The following is a 16,867-nucleotide window of genomic DNA, read 5'->3' as shown; positions in this document are numbered from 1 at the left end:
GTCACTCAGCATACACTTTTTTCTTGGCACTTGAGTGACTTGGCACATGAGTGGCTCGACACTCACTATGACTTGGCATGGTCTAATATTTAATGTTGTGTTCAACATGTACTATTACTTCGGCATGAACTAAGTAAATAAATTAAGTGTGTTGACATTCACTTGTCAAAACCAATCTGAGATCAACATCTCAACCATCCACATTGACCTAGTTGGTACAGGTCCATAAAATTCAATCTCCTAACCTAGATGTATGAGGTAGTGTTCTTATGCATTGAAAAAAAGTTGAAGGTAGACACTTTTTCATCTCGCACAAAAGCTAAGGAATGTTTCTCTTCCAATGATTTATGTCTTTTTTATCAATTTATTTAGATGACAACTACCTAGAAGATATTCATCACACACAAAAATATTAACAAGACTAATAACACTTCTATACAATAAAACTAACAAATAACACTTCTAACCTCATGTATTTCCCAATATCATATATAATGAGTATGACACTCATGTTGTCGAAGCTGTGTAGAAGAGATAAAGGTAGAACATACTACACTAATAATAAAATGATCTTTTAAATATATTATAAAATAAAAAAATAAAAAGTACATGATGTTTCACAAATTTAGTGTAAATAGAAAATTACATGACTTACCTTGATGAAGGTATGCCAATCATGCATTTTCAACCCTGAACTAAAATCACCTTTCTTTGATACGAGACTGCTTATGTTTGCAACAAATCCTATGAGAAATTTAGAGTTTTTTATGACTTCATATATGACATTAGTTCATTTTTGTGTTAATAACCAAGGAATGACACTTGTATTAATCTGGTTTCCATTTCTATTTGATTTAAGGAGAAACTTCAATGCATGATTGGATTCATCAATGTCATTGCAAATTTTGACTAATTTTTATTTGTCATGCCTTCCATCCAATATTTTCCATAGTGTATATGTTACATTCTTTCCAATATGCATAACATCAAAAAAATGCACGATTGTGAGGTGTTTGTAGTATGACAACCTATTAAATTGTCTAGGATAGCTTTTAAAGCCTTTTGGAAGTTGCTCATCAATGTCTTGATGACCTTGATGAACATCAATTATATCATTACTAAACAAAAGATAGTATCCAAATTTTAATTTAATACAAAATATGCATTAGATGGAATGACATTACCTCGACAATTCATTCTATTGTATTCCAACTTCCACATGTGAGGTGTCATTCTTCATGGTTTTGATGTTGTCTCTTCTTTCCCATTGAAAAAATGTTTTAAGGTAATTCAATGCTTATATTTTTGTGGAGAAAGTGTTTATGCTCATCAAACACCTGCTTTCTTAAAAAATTTGAATAACGAGATTGTTGATATAAGATTATTTTGAAGTGTAGGACCTATAATAGAACAACCATTATTTTTTCAATGATGTCAAACTTTCCACCTACTAGTGTGACAATTTTTTTTGGGTCTGAAAGCTATCATTTAGTTGATTGATGAAGAGGATTTGAAATGAGGAGATGAAAATAGCACCCAGAGAAAGGTTGAGTTATTTGGTATGTAAAAGAAACACTAAGACCAAGTAAGACATTGATACTATAATGTATTGTTTATCTACTTAAAGTATAAAATGAAAGATTACTCAAGTTAAGACTCAAAGAAGATCAAGTAAGAAATGTGTCTGCCAAGGCTTGCTGAGAAGTAAGTACAAGCTAAATAGAAATCAGTAGAAGCTGAGAGAAAAATAAGAGGTGCTGAGAAAATATGAAGAATAGTGCAAACCAAATGATTGATAGTATATGTTGAGTAAATTTTAGTTGGTGCCAAGAATTCATAAAATTTAGTATTTTTTGTGTGACTAGTGTTGGCTGAGTGACAAAACAATATAGATGTTGAGTGACAACAAAAAATGTTAAATCAAAGACTTGATGAATCTAACCAAAATATTTTTTTTTCTTGAATTATATGAAGTGTAAGGAAAATAATCATGATGAGCCAGTGGGATAGGAATTCAAGGTAAACCGTTTGAGGTGAATTCACAGAAGATTGTAGAAGAAGTTTCTAAAGTAACCTAATGAAAAAGTGGGTAGATTCATTGAATTCCATCTAACCCTAAAATGGATGATTATAGTTAAGAAACAAAAGATCTAAATTCTCTATTTATAGAGATAGATGGTTAGAAGTAAAGGTTGTAATGTGTGAGAATCTAAAGACAAGGAGTCTAGGGTATTTCTTCATTCAGTGGCTGAAGAGAGGTGACTACGGTTGGCATGAAAAAAGAAGAAGGCTTAAAAGTATGAATTATTGAAGGGTGAACAAGCTATCAAAGATGAAGAGTATGAATGCCAAGAAGAATGGAGGATTGAAACAAAGATTTTTAATCTGCAAGTGAGTTGTAATTTGTTATTAGATCAAGCCTTACTATTAGTTTCTAATCATTTTATTAGTCTAGGGTATATCCTTTGGATTAAGGTTGACTGAATAGTCATTTGTAAATCCTTTAACTATGTGACATCCTAATGGAATAGTCTAAAGTCCTCCAATAAGACTCATTCCTAATAGGGTGATTGAAATACTTTAACTAGGTCACATTTAACAATGTGTATTGTAACCTTTAATAGGGTTGGCCTTGCATAGGGTATCACTTTAGAAGAGTGAAAATTGGTAGCATGTTACTAGTGGTTTTTCCCAAATTGTGTTTCCACATAAGATTCTTGTGTCAAATTGTGTGAATGTTCTTATGTCATTTTCATGTTTACATTTCTACAAAGTTGTTTTGACCTAGGAATATAACCTACAAAGTTTAAGTATTGTATGATCTAATGAATTTATGGATATTAAAGTTTTATGGATATGGGTCTACTAAGAATTAAAAAGTTTAATTTATACATCTAAACCTAGGATACCTAATTCACCCTCCTCTTAGTTATTCTAAAGAATTCAAACAATTAGTATTAGAGCTTAGTGCTTGAGAGGATCAATTTGAAAGTACTAAAAGAAAAAGAGAGGTACCCAAGTTTAACAAGGAAAACTTTCTTGCATGGAAAAGCCTGATGAATCTACACCTAGGAGGTCTTGGAGATCATGCACAATATATGATCACCACTGAGCATGTTGATCTTGTTGGAGCCCTAACTAGTGATGAGCTAAAAAAGAAAAAAGAACATAATCAAGCAACGTTGGAGATTATCTTTACCCTTAGTCTAAGTTCAATGACATAAATGAGTGTGATAGTGCAAAGAAAATGTCAGATGCTTTACACACAATTTATCTAGGATATGAAAATGTTTTGAGAGCCAAATCTAAAAGTCTAAGAGGTAAGTTTGATGACATGAGAATGCAAAAAGGTGAGAACATTGTTCAATATGTCTCTAGAATAAAATATGTTGTTAATGTTATTAAAGGAGCTAATGGTATCATTGATGATGATATTGTATTAATAAAAGTATTGAGGACACTTCTTCCCATCTATGCCATTAGTTTCTGTTGTACAAGAACTAAGATATATACCTGGTACTAATCTATCTCTTGAAGATTTGGTAGGTAGGCTCATTTCCTTTGAACTCTCTAATTTTGATAATTTCAAATCTGAGAATGTTGAATATGCTTTCAAAGCTAAACTATCATTAAAGGAACCTAAAGAGAAAGAGAAAAAGGTAAAATTTGTTTCTAGTGATGGTGATAGAAATGAGGAGGATGTAGAACAACTTGAAGAATTGTTGGCAAGGAGATTCCACAGAGGCAAAGGGTAATTTAAAGGTAAATTACCTATCATGTGCTTTAATTGCAATGAGGTTCGTAATATTGTTGCTAGATGCCTAGAGAAGAAGAACAATAAAACTAGAGACAAATATAGAAGCAAAATAGATGAGGACAAAAATGATTACAAAGATAAAGGAAAGAAGTCTTGCTACATTGTTGAGGAGGAAACCATTGCTAAGGAGGAAACCAAAGATGAATCTGATGACCATGATGATTAAGTGGTGTATGTTGTACTGAAGGATGATTCTGATGAGGATGAGGCAACTTGACTAGTATCTTATGTAAACAAGAGTGATAGATGGATCATTGATAGTGGGTGCTCACATCACATGACTAGAGATAAAAGTAAGTCTATTACCCTTGATTATTATGATAGAAATAGTGTAAGGTTTGGTAATGATGCACCTTGTTTGATAAAAGGAAAATGATCAATTAAACTCATAGAAAAGATCATGTGTGACAATTCTTATTATGTAGAAGGACTTAACTATAACTTGTTGAGTGTGTCACAACTGAATAGTTTAGGTTGCAAAGTTGAGTTTGAGAACAAGATAGCAAAGATCTATGACACTGATGGGAAATTAATTGAGAAAGATGGTCAGACTAGAGGTAATCTATTTTATCTTCATATGAATAGTGTTATTTGTCTTTTATAATTTGATGATGTCTGTCTATGGTACAAGAGGTTATGTCATGCTAAATTTGATAATTTAGTCACTATCAGTAACATGAAAAGAGTTAGAGGTTTGCCTAAACTAAAGAAACCTAAAAATATAATTTGCAAATAATGTCAATTAGGAAAGATGAAAAAATATAGTTTTAAAAGTAAGTATCACACCTCTAAAGAAATTCTAGAGTTAATTCATACTAATTTGTGTGGACCAGTTGATGTGCAAAGCTAAAAAGGTGAAAAGTACATTATCCTATTTGTTGATGATTATTCTAGGATGACAATTATACTTCTGAAATAGAAATATGATGCTTTCCAAATGTTTAAGTGGTACTTAGATAGAGTTGGAAAAGAGAAATAAAAAATCTTGAAATGTTTGAGATTTGACAAAGGTGAAACATTTACATCAAATAATTTTTAGATGTTCTGTAATGATAAAGGAATCAAGAGACAAACTTTTGCACCAAGAACCCCTCCAAAAATTGGAATTGCTGAAAGGAGGAACAAATATGTAATGGATTGTGCTAGAAAACTCATGATGGAGAAGAATTTTTCTTTGAAATAGTGGAGAGAAGCCATACTTACAACTATCTATACTTTGAACCATGTACAATTCAAGAAAGGTATTCATTCAACACCTTTTGAACTATGGTATGGATACTCACTCAATGTACATTATTTTTAAGGTATTTGAAAGTGAGTGCTACATTCTTAAGGATTCCAAGAATGGTAGATTAGATGCTAAAAGTGAAGAAGGTATATTCTTTGGCTATTTCACATGAAGTGAAGCTTATAAGTGTTTAACTACTAATACTAACAAAGTTGTGGAAAGTGCAAATGTGAAGCTTAATGAATATACAAAGGTATATGAAGCTAAACCTATGAAGGAACCTTAAAAGTAAAAATTCTTTTTATACTTTTATGAAGGTATGCATGTTGCTGAAGATGATGTAAATCAAGTTGGAAATCAACAACAAGTTTCAATGATTGCCGAGTCACATATAATGAATGTCAAGTTGCATTTAGGAACTAAGCTACTATCAGGAGCCAAGTTGCAAATAGAAGATGAGGTACATTCTAATTTTGAGATAAGTGTACATGAAAGGGAGCCGATCTACCTTATAGAGAAGTACATGGGTAAAAGCAAAAACCTATGTCACCTTTTTGTAAAGGAAAACGCTAAAGAAAGTATAATTGTTCACCTTCAATGACATAAAACTAGTATTATTATTTAGAATTTACAAATGAAGTAAACTAATGAAATGTATAGAAATGGATGAAGTTTAGGATTATAATTTTTAATAATTATTTGGTATAAGATTTAATATGTTTTCCTAATTTTTATAGATAATTTTTTTAGTTGCTAAAAAATGCTAAAAATTAGGGGTCTAGTTCCCACCACAAAATCATATGGAAATAAACTTATTTCCCTTTGAGCTCAGACTATGTTATAGATAACATATATAGCTAGAACAATAAAAAATTTAAATTGGCTTTAGACCTATATTTTTTCTTTTATAATGATTCAAATTTCAACTCACATGAAATCAATAGTTTTCATATCCTAGCACATTTTTCAAAACAAATCTATTCTAACCAGAAGAAAAATTATACATTTTGGAAGAGAAATCTCTACTCTAAAACATCATATAATTTTAATTTTTTTTTTACTATGTTTTAATATATTTTTCCTTCTCAAAATTGACATCTTTTCGAGTGTTAAAATACATGTTTGTGGAATTTTTTAATTACAATGTACTATATCTAATTAAAACACTATAAACTCTAAACGAGAATATCCTTGACTTTGAGATCTATAAACTAGTGTTTATATCTTATTAAAAAAAATCATAAAAAATAGTAAGAGTTATTGAAATGTCAATTTTCTAAAATAATTTTATTTATTTTGTAATTGGATATAACCTAGTATAAAACATACATTTAATAGACATTTCCAACTGGAAAAGTGTGAGACCATATATAACTTAGCTAGAATGAATTTATCTAGATCATATGCTTAAATAAAGTTATTTTTAGATATAAATATTCAAATTTAGTCCTTTTGATAAGTCAGCCTGAAAGGTGACACAACTTTTTACTTTTACCCATATAGTGATTCTAAAGTTGACAGACCATTTGAAGAAAGAAGAGCAAAAACAAGATTGTCAAAGTATGTCAAAAGACATCACCTTGTTGGAAAAATTATTAGAGATAAAGAAACTAGACCAATGAAAAGGAATAGGCTAACAAATGATACATTTTTGGTGAGCATGCATAAGCCTAAGACAGTGAAAGATACCTTAGAGAATGAAGGATGGAGTAAAGCCATGAAAGAAGAGATTAAGAAGATTAAGAAGAACAAAACATGGACTCTAGTTCCTAGACCAAAGGACAAGAATGTGATCAGAAACAAGTGGGTGTACAAAAACAAGTTAGACAAAAATGGTGAAGTCACATGAAATAAGGCAAGATTAGGTTGCTAGGGGTATACACAAGAAGAAGGAATAGACTATGGAGAAACATTTTCCCCAACTTTGCAAGATTGGAAGGAGTGAGAACATTTCTTTCTTACTCTCCATACAAAGGTTTCAAATTTTATCAAATGGATGTGAAGCCAACATATTAGAAGAAGAATTTTATATAGAAAATCCTGAAAGATTTATTGATCCAAGCAACAAAAACATAGTATGTAGACTATGCAAAGATTTATATGGTTTAGAGGAAGCCCCAAGAGCATGGTATTAAAGGCTTTGCAATTATCTTGTGAAGATTGGTTTTGAGAAGACTAATGATAAGAACAATCTATACTTAAAGACAAAAGGAGGTAAAGGTATTTTACTAGCTGAAATTTTTGTTGATGATATCATATTTGGAGGTCAAGATGCATTATACAAGATATTTGCAACTGAAATGAAGAAAGAATTTGAGATGTCTATGCATGTGAAGGAAATATTAAAAACTTTTGGACTGGATGATTCAAAACCAGTTAACACTCCTATGGTGACAGGACACAAACTCCCAACGAATGATGATTTTGTTGATGTGAATCAAACATTGTACAAGTCTATGATTAGGAAGTTGCAATATGTAGTACATAGAAGACTTGACATTGCATTAACAGTTGGGATTTTTGCATGATTTTTTGCAAATCCTAAGGAGAATCATTTTATTGTTGTTAACAAAATTATGAGATATCGATAAGGAACAAAATACTATGACTACAAGAAAAATAAAAAATTTAAGTTAAGATCTCATACAGATGTTAATTGGGCTAGAAACATTGATGACAGAAAAAAAACAAGCAATGGAGCATTTTTCTTAGGAAAGAGATTGGTCACCTCAACTAATTAAAAAAAAAAATTGTATGTCTAAATCTACTGCTAAATTTGAATATATGGTTGTTGTAATAAATTGTACAAATGTTGTATGGATCAAATAGCTACTCAAAGGTATGAAGGAGGAAATCATTGAACCTATGGTACTTTATTGTGATAATATAAGTGCTATAAATATATCAAAGAACCCTATGATGCACACAAAGACTAAGCACATTTCAATCAAGTATCAATACTTGAGAGAGTTAGTTCAAGACAAAGAAGTGAGGATAAAATATGTTAATTTAGAAAAGAAAAGATAACTAATATATTCAAAAAATACTTACCTAAGGAGGCATGTGAATATCTTAGAGATAAACAAGGGGGTGATACCCCTATCCAAAGATACTTAAGAAGCATGAGTAGTGCTCTGCATCAACTAAGCTAAATGTTGTATCTTAAAACTTGATGCAATGGATATTACTTTAGGAGTTGCCTAAAGTAATGAAGGAGTTGAATTAGAATACTTATAGTCACATGCAAGGTGACAGAGGGAGAATCTGGAATTGATTATATCTATATATAGAGATGACAAGTATTTGGCATTGTTGTCAAAGAGGGAGATATAGGTACATAGAGATAATATATAAGTACAAAGAGATATAAGTACTGAAAAAGATAAGTGGAGATAGCTACTTGAATATCAAAAAGAGGGAGAGATACTCCAAAGAGGGAGATAGAGAATTGAAGGAGATTGATAAAGATTCAATTACCCTATACAGAGGAAGGACATATACTTGTAGTGGGAGAAATTTCAAATACATTACTTTCTTTCTGGTTATTTTGTTGGTATTGGCTTTCCATCAGTGCCAAAGAGGGAGATTGTTGATATAAGATTTTTTTGAAGTGAAGAACCTACAATAGAACAATCATTATCTTGTCAACGATGTCAAACCTACTACTTGCTACTGAGACACTTACTTTTTGGTCTAAAAGATATAATTTAGTTGATTGATGAGGAGGATTTGAAAAGAGGAAATAACAATAGCACCTAGAGAAAGGTTGAGTTATTTGGTATGTAAAATAAGAACTAAGACCAAGAAAGACATTGATACTATAGTGTATTGTTTATCTACTTAAAGTCCGAAATAAAAGATTACTCAAGTTAAGACTGGAAGAAGATCAAGTAAAAAATGTGTCTACCAAGCCTTACTAAGAAGTCAATGCAAGCTAACCATAAATCAGTAGAAGCTGAGTGAAAAATAAGAGGTGCCAAGTAAAGATCAAAAAGAGTGCAAGCCAAGTGATTGTTAGTATATGCCAAGTAAAGTTTAGTTGGTGTCGAGCATCAATAAACTTTAGTATTTTTTGAGTGAACTAGTGTTGGCTGAGTGACAAGATAATATAGATGTTGAGTAATAACAAATAGTGTTAAATCAAAGATTTGACAAATCTAAGCTGACTATTTTGTTTTCTTAAATTATGTGAAGTGTAAGAAAAATAATCATAATGAGTTGGTGGCATAGAATTCAATGTAAACTATTTTGAGAAAAATTCAAAAAAAATTTAGAAGAAGTTTCTAGAGGAACCTAACAAAAAAAGTGGGTAGATTCATTGAATCTTACCTAATTCTACCTAACCCTAAAATGGATGGTTATGGTTAAGCAAAAACAGATATGAATTCTCTATTTATAGATATAGCTGGTTAGAAACAATAGTTCTCATGTGTGAGAACCTAAGAAAGAGAAGTAGTCTAGGGTATTGCTTCATTTAATGGATGAATAGAGGTGACTAAAGTTGGCATGCAAAGAAAGAAGGCTTAAGAGTATGAATTCTTGAGGGTGAACAAGCTATCAAAGCTAAAGAGTATGAATGGCAATTAGATAGAGGACTAAAACAAAGATCTGTAATATACAAGTGAGTTGTAATTTGTTATCAAATCAAGCCTTACTATTACTTTCTAATCATTGTATCAATCTATAGTAAATCCTTTGGATTAAGGTTGACCTAATTAATATTCATTTGTCAATCCTTTCACCGAGTCGCATTATAATGGAATGGTCTAAAGTCCTCTAACAAGGCTCACTCCTAATAAAGTGATTAAAATTGTTTAACCAGGTCATATTTAATAATGTGTATTGTAACCTTTAATAGGGTTGGCCTTACATAGGGAATTACTTCAGAAGAGTAGAATTGGTAGCATGTTACTAGTGGCTTTTCCCAAACTAGGTTTCCATGTAAAATCCTTTTGTCAAATTATGTGAATGTTATTATGTTTCTTTCATGTTTACATTTCTAAAAAGTTGTTTTTACCTAGAACAATAACCTACAAAGTTTAAGTATTGTATGATCTATTGGATGCATACATATTGAATTTTTATAAATATGGGTCTACTAAGCATTGAAAAGTTTTATTTATACATTTGGACCTTGGATAACTGATTGAAATGTCCCTTTACTGGTTTTGTATGATATTTCCAACCTCTAATCAGATCTTTAAAATCAAACAGCTAATATCCCAAAGATCCACCAAATTCCTCAAGAAACCCCAAATCGGGTATGCTGAAAATAGTGCTAAAAGCTTCACAACTTCACAAATTATTAATAAATCTGAAAATGGAAATTTTTATAGAACTTTCAGCAGTATAACAGCCTACAAATTGACATTTCCAGATCCGTATAGCCTTTACACAACAACTCAAAAATGTAGGACCAAAACTATGCTCATCGGGCTCCCGAAATAGCACAAAATATGCCCGAAAACACCACAAAAACACTAATAATCTATCTCAGAAGTTTAATCACATCCCAATATATATATTTAGCTCTATTTTAACATTTAAAAGTCTGATATACAAAAGCAACTCAAACTGATATGAAATACTCAACTGTAAACACCAAACTCATACAAAAACACACCCGAAAACTCACAAATCTGCACTGTTCAGCACAAAGGCAAACTCTGTATGAGCATGCACATGGAATGGCTTCAAACTCATGTCCTTAGCCTTCCTGGAAACCTGCAAACTCCCATTCTTGGGTCTCCCTAGAAATCTGCAAACTCCCGTTCTTGGGTCTCCTTCTCCACAGGTTTGGCAGCCTCTGAAGAATAACAAAGAATGAGCAAAAATCAAGTTCTGGAATGAGCCCAAAATGCCTCCAAACCCCTTAAAAGAGGGCATAACTATAACTCACGTCCAAGAGAGGTTAATGAAACTTATTTTAATAATAATTTTCATTTATTAGTCCAACGGTTTCCAAAGATTAACACCTTTTTTTTGAAACTTCACTTTCTTGGACCTGCCTACCTTAGCAAAGATTTTCTTTTTTAATTATTTGAAAAGGGGACATGAAAAGTCCTCCCCTCCCAATCATTGCTTGTCCTCAAGCAATGGCTGAACAATAAACCAATCAATCCACTTGGATCCCAAATGTAGTCATGAACTATACTACTACCAATTAACACAGGCTCCTACAATATCCTCTGCAATATGACCAAGAGGAATCCATAATCAAATTGACAATTATAGCTCAACCAAACTTCGAAATCACCACTACCACAATCAAAAACCCATGAGGCACAAAATCTTAGAACATCAGAACCCAAGTAAAGTGGACAAATCAAACTACCAACACAGTAAATACCATCAACGCATCCCACTAGCCTATATGGAATGTACAATCCAACTCTGCAACAATGGTGAACCCTCTCGAATGCAACTGTACCAAGTATGGAGAATCCACACACTGTACAACTCCTATAGTCAACACAACTTTGCAAATCATCGGCCACTATCTCATAACCATAACTCCCATACACTGCTGATGGTGAAAAGACATTACAAGATAAAGAGTAAGGAATGGAATCCAAACCAAATTTGTCTGCCATCAACTCCTCAGCACAAGGATCAAATGCTAACTGATGTACATACCCTGCAATATAATGTTGATAAAAAAAACCAACCTCAGTCAACAGCTCACCATGAAGAAGTGATACAACCCACTGTGACTGATCACCAGCTAAGTCAAGAGATGTCATAGCCAAAGGAGTAGAATCAATAAAAACACCTGCTAAAGCATCACTCCAAAACTCCTGCTCTAAGTCATGTATTATCAACCTGTCAATTGTAGGACCTATCACCATGTCATGCCCATCACAACTCTCATCCTGAGGCATCAAACTATCCCATAACTGATGATAAGCACTAGGAACCAAAGTACATCTCTGTATCATCATCTCATCAACATGGTCATCAAAGGTAGATAGATGAGCATACCTCACAGTGTAATGCTGATAGAATGCACCAATCTCAGTCAGTGGCTCAGACTGCAATCTAGATGTAACTAATTGCAATCGATCATTAACCAAGTTGGAACTGACTACTACCTCTGAAGACATTGCGAAGGGAGTAGTATTACTAGTAGGAACCATGCCAACTATCAGCTCACCAACATCACACATGGTCTTTGATACAACATCTCTAGTCTTCGTGCCATTAGTACTAGAGGTCACCACCATGTCAGGCACACCACAAAAATTTGCTACAACACCCAACTGAATTGAACCTGACTCTAGTGGGAATGAACCTGATATGCCAATGTTAGTATCAAGGATGGATGCATCCCCATCTCCACTATCTCTAACAATCTCGGCCATGGACATCCTCAGATCACCAAACACCACAGCTTGTGACTATATAGAATCAGGTAAAGACTGTAGTCGCTCTAACTCCATGTTCACCTTAGCCAAATGAAACTGTGACTCCTTGAGAGCCAACTATGCACTCTCAAGAATCTCAGAAGTCACCTCAAGCTGCTCAGTAAGCTCACTCACCTCATCTTCCTTGGCCAACAATGCATCATATGCTGTACTGCCCCACTCCATAAGATAATCTCTGTCGGCTACCAACTGCATATAATTCTGTCTCAAAATCCAAATAGCCTCCCATAAAGAGTGGATCTTTGTCAAGGAAAGATAACTTCCTCCCTGCTCATCACTAGTAGGAGAACCCCATCCATAAACTGCTAACAACTGACGAGCAGCATCAAAATGTTGGCAAGTGATAGCAATGTCTTGGTCACTAACTCTCAACTGATTAGACACATGATGGCACTGGCTTGACTGTCTCCTACAAACCTCCTCTGATGCACTGTCTGAAGGAGTGTCCTCAAAGTTACTAGTCTCTAGAGTATTACCATCCATATCCTGTGAATCAAATCTAAAGCTCATATCAACATACGGAGTATCAAAAACATTAGCATTGCTGTCCAACTCCTCTATACCCAAGCAAACTAAGTCTTCAAAACTGCCCACTGCATCCTTCTGGATGTCATCAATGCCAATATGATCCTGGGACTCATCTATACACACTGCCAAATATGAAATATCATCAACACATTCCAGCAAGTATGGCCGACTGGATATATGAACAAAGCCCAACATTGGTGTATAAAAACTAATACCAACATCAGATAAAATACTGGCACAAGAAAAGACAACAACGTGTAATCTGCTAATCAAATCCATGATAGCACCTAAACAAACACTGCTACCAAAAAGTGTTAAAGATCTCCAGTCAACTGAATCCCAAATGCCAATATAACAATCTCGAGTCCATATCCGTAAACTAGAATCAACTGGTAACTCAAGAAAACTCCTCACCTGAGTAATATGACCAATACCAACTAACTCCACATACCTGTCATGATGAGATAATGAAGTCACACTACTATCTTTGTTCACCTTCAGCTGGCTGGAAAAATCATGTGAAGTACTACCAGCCTCAACCTCATGTGATGAAGCATCTAATTGTGTCTGGTACTCTTTCTCAGCAAAGTCATGAATGCTCAATGTCTGCTCATCTCTACCAGGTATCTCACCATCCTGCACAACAACATCCTAATAATCATCATCTGAACCCACTACACTGTAGTCACTTCCTGTTGTAACTATACCATCCTGAATACCTGTGGCATCACCCTTTGACGACCTGTAAACAATTGTCTCAATTTGAGTATCAAGTTGACCGTTACTATCAATATGTGTAATATGCTTTCCCACCACCTCCTGTAGCAGAGTAGAATCTGAGGCCTCTACCTGGCTATCAGCTAGTTTCTCAAACTCCTCATGCAAGTTCTTGGGAATTGTGTCATCTGTCCTGTGAGAAAATCTACCAAATAGAAATCTAGTCAACTTATCCACCTTAGCTGGGTCAGATAACATGTCATTCATTATACGGTGGTGCTCAACCAACTGTTTAGACATGTCATGGCTTATTTTCATAAGTTTATCTCGAATGTCTAAATAACCATCCTTTCTACTATTTTGACTCTGGCTATCAATTGTCCAAGATCGTTTCCTCTGAGACTCTGTACTATACCTGTCCATTCTGGATAAAGTAGAGTGTAACCCCAATAGGATATAACTTCTTCAAACACCAAGAACTAATATGCAAATGATTAGAAGTAGCATGCAACCATAGATTTGGACATGCAACTGATTAGAAGCAACATGCAGCCACTAAATTATGACATGCAAGATCTGGGTAGTTGTCAAAACTGACATGCAAGATCTGGGTGGTTGTCAAAACTGACATACAAACTTCTACAACCACCAAATTCACCAAGAACTAACATGAAAATGATTAGAAGTAGCATGAAACCATATATTTTTACATGCAACTAATTAGAAGCAACATACAACCACCAAATTATGACATGCAAGATCTGGGTAGTTGTCAAAACTGACATGCAAGATCTGGGTACTTGTCAAAATTGAAATGCAAACTTCTACAACCACCAAATTCACCAAGAACTAACATGAAAATGATTAGAAGTAGCATGCAACCATAAATTTTTACATGTAGTTGATTAGAAGCAACATGCAATCATAAATTATGACATGCAAGATTTGGGTAGTTCTCAAAACTAAAATGCAAGATCTGGGTAGTTGTCAAAACTGACCTGCAAACTTCTACAAACCCTCGGGCTGGCAAGATCATGGCTCTGATACCACTGAAATGTCCCTTTACTAGTTTTGTATGATATTTCCAACCTCTAATCAGATCTTTAAAATCAAACAGCTAATATTCCAAAGATCCACCAAATTCCTCAAGAAACCCCAAATTGGGTATGCTGAAAATAGTGCTAAAAGCTTCACAACTTCACAAATTATTAATAAATTTGAAAATGGAAATTTTTACAGAACTTTCAGCAGCATAACAGCCTACAAATTGACATTTCTATATCCGTATATCCTTTACACAACAACTCAAAAATGTAGGACCAAAACTATGCTCATCGGGCTCCCGAAATAGCACAAAATATGCCCAGAAACACCACAAAAACACTAATAATCTATCTCAGAAGTTTAATCATGTCCCAATATATATATTCAACTCTATTTTAACATTTAAAATTCTAATATACAGCAGCAACCCAAACTAATATGAAATACTCAACTGTAAACACCAAACTCATACAAAAACACACCCGAAAACTCACAAATCTGCACTGTTCAGCACAAAGGCAAACTCTGTATGAGCATGCACATGGAATGGCTTCAAACTCCCGTCCTTAGCCTTCCTAGAAACCTGCAAACTCCCATTCTTGGGTCTCCCTGGAAACCTGCAAACTCTCGTTCTTGGGTCTCCTTCTCCACAGGTTTGGCAGCCTCTAAAGAATAACAAAGAATGAGCAAAAATCAAGTTCTGAAATGAGCCCAAAATGCCTCCAAACCCCTTAAAAGAGGGCATAACTGTAACTCACATCCAAGAGAGGTTAATGAAACTTATTTTAATAATAATTTTCATTTATTAGTCCAACGGTTTCCAAAGATTAACCCCCTTTTTCAGAAACTTCACTTTCTTGGGCCTGCCTACCTTAGCAAAGATTTTCTTTTTTAATTATTTGAAAAGGGGACATGACACTGATTCACCCCCTTGCCCCCTCTCAGTTATTGTAAAGAATTCCAGCAAAGATTTCATCTTTAGAACACAAATTGAAGATACACATTTTCCATTTGTTTGAAGACCTACAAGATTGTGTATAAGTGGATGACATGTGTACTAGAAGATTCATATTTGTAATTATCACATTCAACTTAAAAATACAATGAAAATACATTAGCATTATTTCATATCAAAAATATGCATTAACAGTTTTATGTACCACATAAATGTATTAGTTGAAGGGCATCATATATTGTCCATACAAGCATTGCACACAATTGAAATTGTCTTTCAGCAATTGGTCTAGAGATGTCATACATAGTGATCCCATTCTATAACTCCAACAACTCATCAATCAAGGGATATATATATACTTTCATATATTTCACTTGGTACTTACCTAGTTGAATGAACATTAAAAAAAAACATAAATATTATAACTGTTGGAATATTCAAATAGGAAGAATGCTTCTGAGAGGGGGCGGGGGGGGGGGGGGGGGGGGGGGGGGGGGGGTGTGAATCAGAAGTACTGTATTTTGACCGTTAATTTTTTTTAATTGAAAGTAGATTGCATGCATATGAACATATCAGACATTTATGAGAAACACATAAGCATCACCACATAACACTTGAGATTTTGGTAACCTAGAAACCCTCGAGAAATAAAAATGTAAAACTAGAGTGGGGATGATACCCACAAAATCACTACAGTAATAGTATTTAACCACTTCTAATGATCTGCCCTATTAAAGGCCTGCCTTATTAAAGGCTTTACACTATATCACTAGTGACCTGGTTAAAGGATTTACAAACACTTTACATGAAGTGTCACCCTGTTAAAGGATTTAATCACCTATTTAAAGGATCTACAAAATAGCTGTTAAGCTAACCTATCACCATAGGTTTTTCATTCTAATAAAATTGCTAGAGAGTATTAGGTACAATAAACCTGATAGCTTACAATCCTTCATTAGCTGAATATAGGCACTTGATCTACTTTCTCTAATCTTGATCCTTTGAGATCTAATACTCTTTACTTTGAAATAGTGTTCCTTCCACACCCTTGTACATCCACTTCTCTTTCTAATGAGATTTCATCTTCCTTATAAAGACATTTGAAGACTTAGGGTTAGGTATGCATCTATGATCCATATTGAATCTTTGCTTCT

Source organism: Cupressus sempervirens, chromosome 1, assembly GCF_028749045.1.
Source record: "Cupressus sempervirens isolate cs-2001-9-10 chromosome 1, ASM2874904v1, whole genome shotgun sequence".
In the NCBI taxonomy this organism is placed as follows: domain Eukaryota; kingdom Viridiplantae; phylum Streptophyta; class Pinopsida; order Cupressales; family Cupressaceae; genus Cupressus; species Cupressus sempervirens.
This window is presented reverse-complemented; position numbering follows the sequence as displayed.